This window comes from Phoenix dactylifera, unplaced genomic scaffold (genome assembly GCF_009389715.1).
Source record: "Phoenix dactylifera cultivar Barhee BC4 unplaced genomic scaffold, palm_55x_up_171113_PBpolish2nd_filt_p 000478F, whole genome shotgun sequence".
NCBI lineage: Eukaryota > Viridiplantae > Streptophyta > Magnoliopsida > Arecales > Arecaceae > Phoenix > Phoenix dactylifera.
In genome coordinates, this window is record NW_024067899.1 from 361,285 (window position 1) to 368,827 (window position 7,543).

At 39.2% G+C, this 7,543-nt stretch overlaps 1 long non-coding RNA gene across 1 annotated transcript; it reads right to left on the minus strand.

The window, feature by feature from the left end:
- Positions 1–2,035: 2,035 nt before the first annotated feature.
- On the minus strand, positions 2,036–4,239 carry LOC120106148. Its single transcript, XR_005508373.1, has 4 exons — positions 3,575–4,239; positions 3,161–3,309; positions 2,682–3,023; positions 2,036–2,326 (listed from the first exon to the last, which is right to left on the minus strand). It is a non-coding gene; the product is annotated as an uncharacterized LOC120106148 (long non-coding RNA).
- Positions 4,240–7,543: the final 3,304 nt, after the last annotated feature.

Consider the following 7,543-nt stretch of genomic DNA (forward strand, 5'->3'; position numbering starts at 1 on the left):
CCAACTAACCTTTACAATGAGTTTAATAAACAAAGAAAGAAGATTTAAACTCCTAGATGAGCAAATATAACAATATAATCTACAAAGAAGAGTTTAGAGAATAGTTATCGCTTGATGTGACTTCTCTCTTCTTTGTCAAGGATGCTTCACTCTTCAAGGATGGATGGAGCTCTTAATGACTCTTGGAATCTACTCAACCACTTTCTTTTGACTCTTGAATGAAGCACTTGGATGAAGAAGATTAGGGCACTTTGTCTTTCTTGTGTACTCTTTGATATTCTTGCAAAAGGAAGTTCTCTCTGATGAATAGTGCCACTATAAATAGTTTCCTTCATCCATTGGACAAGCCCCAATGGTTAGAATTCAAAAACTAGCCATTACTCACTGTTGGAAGGACAAAAGGTACTTCTGCAGAACTAGCCGTTATGCTTCTGCCCGTGTTTGGGTCGGCTAAACCTGTCCTTGGGTCGACCCAACTTTCACTTGGGTCGACTCAACCTTTCCTTGGGTCGACCCTCTCAGAACCACAGAAACTTGCAATTCAGCCTTCCTTCACTTGGGTCGACCCAACATTTCTTTGGGTCGACTCAAGGTTCAGTTGGGTCAACTCAACTTCTTCTTGGGTCGACCCTCTCAGGGTTTCCAGAGAACCTTTTCTGTCATCTGTTCTGTCTTGCTTTTGGGTCGACCCTCTCAGGGTTTGGGTCGACTCAAGCTTGGGTCGACTCAACTTCATCTTGGGTCGACCCTCTCAGTATTTCCAGAGAACCATTTTCTGAGTTGTTGAGAAGCTTGAAGTTTGGGTCGACTCATGCTTTCCTTAGGTCGACCCAACTTACTGTTCATCTGTGCCATTTTTGCAGAAGTGTGCCAGATGCTTTCTTGATGTGCCGGGGTCGACCCAATCAACCTTGGGGTCGACTCAATCCACACTTTGCTGCAACTCAAGGTTAGATTTATCCAAGTAAACAATGAAATGCATCTTTAACTTGTTATACAAATATACTGAGAGTAACAGACTTATAAATGAAGTATCGAATTAACTTATACCATACTCTCGATTATTGCTTGTTAATCATCAAAATAACACTATCATCCTCAACGGGATATCTGTCAGAAAAATGATAACCAAAATTACAACCAAACAGTGACAAATTTAGCCGTCACAAATATCGTAACCCAAGTGTTTATAAATTTTTAAAAGATTATTTTTGGCAGTGACGGGTTATTGACAGAAATTTCCGTCACCAAATTTAATTTTTAATTCCAAAAATATTAAAAATATTATTTTTGAGTAATTATAAATTAAAAAAAGATAAAAGGCTGGAAATTAAAAATGAAACTAAGTGTGCCCACCGTCCCGCCCAAATTTCTTCGATAACCCAAATTCCAATCGCTCTTCAGAAAATCCAAATTTTTTCTTCTCATTTTCAAATCTCATGATGCCGGTCATGACCCATTTGCACCCCTACTGCTGGTATTAACCCATTTGCACCCCTGCAATGGGATTGGATTTTGGAAGAAGGTCTGGAATTTTTTTTTGTCCTCGTGAGTGGGGAGCTGGGAGACATCAAGTTCCGTCCAATCAGTATTATAGATAAAAAATAATTTGATATGAAATTTGGCTTGTAGACCGACTTACTTAGTCCAGTCCCGATTGGTGATTCAAAGCATTTCCCTATCAGCCCAGCCCCGATTAAAATCTTGGCGTCGTCCCGATTGGAGAGTTAGGGCTTGTGGACTGGCATCACGCCTCCCCCTTCTTGTCTCCCCTCTCCTCTCCTCCGCCTCCGCCCTCTCCTCTCCGGCTCCCCCTTGCCGACCACTTCTGCCTCCCCGTCGATGGCGACCACGGCTACATCACGCCCCCCCGATCGGCCGATCCAACTCTCATCCGGGACGAGATCATCGCAGCTACATCATCCTGTCGACGTCCCCCTCCTTCTTGCTCGTCGGCTAGGGTTTTCAGAACCCACAACTGGTTCTTCCCGGAGCGAGGTAAACCCTAACCCGTTTCTTTTTACCCCAAGATAACAAAATAAAAGAAAAGAAGAAGAGGAAGAGGAAGGGGGAAGGAACCTACCTAGGGTCTCCGCCTGTGGATCAGGCGCCGCGCTTGATCGCCGCCGTGGCCGCAGTTGTCGACGGCCGCACTAGGATTCTTCCTTCCCTCCTCTGAGGGGTTCTTTTCCTTCCCCTGCTGCGGGTAGGCAAGGCAGAGAGGGTTCTTCCTCCCCCCTCTGCTAAGGCCGCGAATTGGTCGTAGGTGGAGCCGCCGCGATGAGGTCCGGGATCATTTCAACATTCATTCCGGGATCGTTTCCACCTGTATTGTTGTCTTTTAGATTTTCCTCATTAAGCATGAAAGCCACATTTTGATCACACAGCCCCCTAAGTGTTTGCCCGTTCCCCTATTTATAAACTCAGGAGGCCATGGTTCTTATAATGACCAAACTCTAATTATTTTTCAATAATTAAAATCCTGATGATAACCAAAGCCTACATTGTAGTTATTCGATAATCACACTGAATCACCGCTAAGTAATACTAATTGTGATTATTCAGCAGATGCCAACTTAAACTTCAAAATTATTTATTAACTACAATACTACTCTAAATACTATATATCTTTTATGGGAATTTGAAATCCATGCATGAATCAGACAGAATGTATGATTTACCTTTGAGTCGGGAAGCAACACTTCCATTGGACATATAAGGATACGCTAGAAGTTTCTCAGTAGCAGTCATACAGAATCCATACAATCTGAGGAGGTTTCTGTGCACTGCCAAACTTATCATCTCCACTTCAGTCTGAAACTGGATCTCTCTACCCGCAGCATTTCCATCCTTGAGCCTTTTTACCGCTACTAAAGTTCCATCAGGGAGCTGACCTTTGTAGACATTTCCGAAGCCACCTTTTCCTAGAATATTTTTGCTACTGAAGTTATCTGTTGCAATCTGGAGCTCCCTGAACTGAAACCTCTTTAAGTTTCCCAGGCAAACTTCCTCATTATGTGGGTCTGAAGAAACAAAAAGATGGAGAATTTAAGCCAAAGAACTAACAATGTTGAGCTCAGTCATCCATATTTGGTGTCGTGATTGATAATCTTAAGAAAGGACTTGTAGGTTTTCAACCTATCTTTATTACTTTACTAACCATCAACATCGAAAAGATCTGTCGGTTATGTTTTTGTCTCCACCAGAAAAATAGCCCAACGCCGAAAACTAGTAAACTGATGCCTCCAATGCAGGACCCCAATGCAACAGCGACTTTATAACATCTGGGCCTTCCTGTGGTTGGAGTACCTAGATAAAATATCAACAAAATTCAGAATCGAAGCAATAAATAATAAGGTCAGTCACAAAATAAGGAAAATTAGAAGTAATATCCCATGTCCTATGCATTTAAGAGTTCAAGTAAATCAAATGATACAGGAATTCATAAAAGAAAAGGATCAATTAACTGTTGTTATTTAAGTATAGAATTGTTGTTTCAGAAAAACAAATAAGTCTAGAATAATTTCATTAAAAAAGAACACAAAGTGATAGATATATCGGTTGAGAAGCTTACTTGCATCCTTCTTTCAGGTCCTCCATGTTTTGAGAGACTTCTCCATTCATTTGTACTTTTCTTTTTTGTGTTCTTTTGCTGTTGATAGTTTTGTCCATTACAAATGTTAGGCACGAGGAAGAAAAATGAGCTGTTGTAATTTTGAGGGTTGATGGGTTGGGACTCTGTAAAGTTCATGGATTTTAATTTCTTCGTCATGTTATTCGTTTCTACAATAATTGTTCATCTGCAAAGAAAAATGGAAAGTGGTGTTGTTTCATGGTTGTGACTTATTTCCAGTGTGCAATCAAGAAGCTGGTCAAAAAGCTTGCTAAGAAGTACCATGCTTTCCTAGCATCAGAGGCGATCATGTATATTAACATTTGTTCTATGTGAAGCAGATAGTATTCCATATATAAATTTGGATGATTTGACTTGTATTCCTTGTCTTTGTAAAGATTAAATGCTTTTTGAATATTGCTGGTATTAGATGAATGAACAGATAACTTGTATTCCTTATGTTTAGCTTTTTGTAAAGATTGAATGCTTTTTTAATGTCAATGATGCTGGGACAAGATTGAATGACTTATTTTTGTCATGCTTCTGCTAACTTCTCATCTTCATAAATATCATACCAGTTTTTGTTTCTTTTACATTTTTTATGATCTTGCCTTTCGTATTTTTAATGGTCCTGTTTTTCTTATGTTGTTTTTTTTTTTTATCATCTCTCTAATATTTTCTAGGTTTTCTTATGTTGTTTTATTTTTTTTGATTTTTAGAGGAACTATGTCATTTGATCCTCATAAAGGTCGGCCTTTTGGAAAACCTTTTGGAAGGCATTTGACTACTCAAGAGTTTAATGCTGCTGAATTATATGTTCTTCTGAATTGTGAGGAGGTTCAACCTTTTGGAAAGTAAGCCAAATAGATTTGGAAAGACGACGCGAAATGGAGTTTCCGGTGATGTAATTAATTTATATTTCTTATCATTAACTTTGCCCTTGTTACACATGCCAATTAGTAAGTCTGATTACCAGCGACCTATATATTGTTAGGAGATACACACAATTCTTCTTGGACAATTGCATCATGTGCATCAAGTTTGGAACAAGCATTGTCAGAAGCCAACAAAAATAATAGAAACACCATGAAGAATGGTAGCATCTTTAAACACTATGGAGGATCAATCGCATTTGTCAATCATGATGAACGACTGGTACACATCTTTATTCAATTAGATTTCTATAATAATTTTAATATTATTGTTCAATCATCTCAAATCGTCCCATTATATGTTAATGAATTTTTTTTTTCTCTTTTGTAGAAAATAAAGTTCGGTAGGGAGCCAACAATAGTTGAATCTTTTAATCGGACGCATAAGACAAAGCAAGGCATGGGAGGATATGTAGGTAAGAGAAGTGAAGCTGTCATGGTAAGTATAATTTTTTATGATTCATAAATATTATTGATCTTGCTCATGTTTATCTCTTGTTTGATCCACCATAATGTTTTTCTCTTTTTTTAAATCAACTGACAGGCAAAGTATTCAGCTGAATACTCCAAAAAATATGTTGATGCCTCCACCTCAGCTGCTCCTCTATGTGATTATGACTTGTGGTTTGAGGCAACTGGTGTCCCAACTCATGGCCATGTCTCTGGCTTTAGTCCCCTGGAGGATCTCACTGGAATTATTGGGCAATTATCATCCTCTTCTACCTCTACAAGTCAAGCTCCAGAGCTGTACACGCGTGAAGACCTACGCATTCTTGAACAGGAAAAGAAAAAATGGCAAGAGGAGGTTCTTCAAAAGATGAGAGGAGATTGGCTTTGGACTAAGGCATGCAGATCGGGGAGTAATGGTGATTCTGGTTCTGCTGATCATGCTTCATTATGATTGTTTTTGCCTTAGATGATAGGTCTTTGCATTCCTAGGAGGAATGAAATCTCTGTTGATCTCTATGACATATTTTGAGACTTTGATTTTGATGGATTTAGGACATGTTGATGCCTATTTTGAATGACATTTTAAATGACTTTTGCGTAATGTTGAATGCCTTTGCTATTAATGATATTATTATTATTATTATGAGCCAATCAATGTACCAAATGTACCAGATTATTGGATTGTGATCAGTGACCAAATTTTGGTTACTAATTTGTTTACCAAGTATTGTGACGAGCAGTCATAAACTTAGTGACAGGATTTTGGTTAATAAAAATTGATTTTGCTCAGAGCGTTTGTAACAAATTAGTGACGGTAACCTTGTCACTAGGTCAGTGACGAGATTAATGACAAATGTAGTGACAAAGTGTGTGACCATGTCTGTGACGACTAAATCTGTCACTGAAGGTTGTGACAGATCAGTGACTAAACTTGTGACCACATTCTGTGACAAAATTAGTGACCAAGTTACCCTCGTCACTAACTCAGCGACTGGATAGTGACGGAAAATACGTAATTTCTTAAATATTTAATTCTTGAATCTGTAATGGCTTAGTGACGGTGGTTCTGTCACGGAGGTTAGTGACGGAAATCTCTACCGTCACCGAGAATTTAGTGACGCGTATTTTTGTAACTAATTCCGTGACGGGAGCTCCGGTCACAAATTCCGTATTAGTAACTGGAAACACGGTATAGTGACGGAAATCTCCGTCACTATACGCGTGTTTTCTGGTAGTGTCTTATACTTATTTTAATAGACCGATTTTTGATTGATTTGCTGAATTGAAATACCATAACAAATCGGGGCGTCATCATAAATTTATTTTGTTGCAAAATTGGAGTATTATCACCACCACTTTGCAATTTAGTTGAGGCCTTATAAATCAGCAAGTCGATGCAATCCAACCGGCCTTCGGCTTCCCCTAAGCCTTTATTTTTTGTGGGGGTGGTGGGAGAAGATTCCTGCATATTTCTACTATTATCAACTACGTCCGTACCTAAGTTTTCTTATTTTATTTTTGAGTTAGCACGTGCATGTTTGTGAGCATGGGCGGCATTAGGTACCTGTCAAACAAACTAAATGTTTGTGAGTTAGCACGGCGAGAACTTTAACTTCGATGTCAAATCCAGCATTAGGTACCTGTCAAACTAAAGCAATGGTGGTCTTCAACTACTAAATGACTACTTTGAATAATGTAGGAGTAGATGTGTCACCAGTGACAATGATGAACAGTGGATTGATAATTTGGAATTTCAGCTAAAATGATAAGGTCGTACAAAAGTGTGATTGTGGTATGTGGTCTTATCAACTGAGATGAATAGACTAATTCCACAGTCCTTGGCTAATAATCAAATTCTATGTTAGTTGGCTCATCTATTGTGCAGTCGTTATGTCTGATTGAAAGATATGAGGTATCGTGTCCGAATTGAATCAAAATTTAGATTGATGCGTGATATCGAGCGGGCTAGACCTGACAAAGATAATTATATTATTCTCCTATCCTAAGCAAAGTTTTGTTACACCTATGTATGACAAGACTTAGTTGCCTGATACATCTCCACATTTAAATTGGCATATTTCTGCAACCACTCGATCGATCCAGTGTTACGAGAATCACACCAGACATGCAGCTAAGCTAGCATTTGCTATTTGGATGTTAAATAACACATTGTTTATGTGTAATATTTCGCACGATATTGAGATCTATTTTGTGGGCCAACTGATTGAGTTGGGAGTTATTGTGGATAGGGGCATAAATTCCTTCTCTTGATTAAAAAGAAAAGAAAGATAGATTTCTTAATGATATATGTGATGGTAAATGCAATCCTATGCATCGTATTTGTGAGATCCAGCCTAGAATGGGCCGTTTGGTCTGAAGTTGGTGGGCCCAATGGGTTTCAACCCATGACCAAGGAGAAACCGAAACAGAGGATCGCGATCCTCTGCTCCGGTTTCCTCGGGCGTAATGGGGGCGGGATCCGCAACAGCTCCACGGTGGCTTTGCAGCAGCCCCGCAGTTGCTTGAATGGCAGTCGATCCTGCTTAAT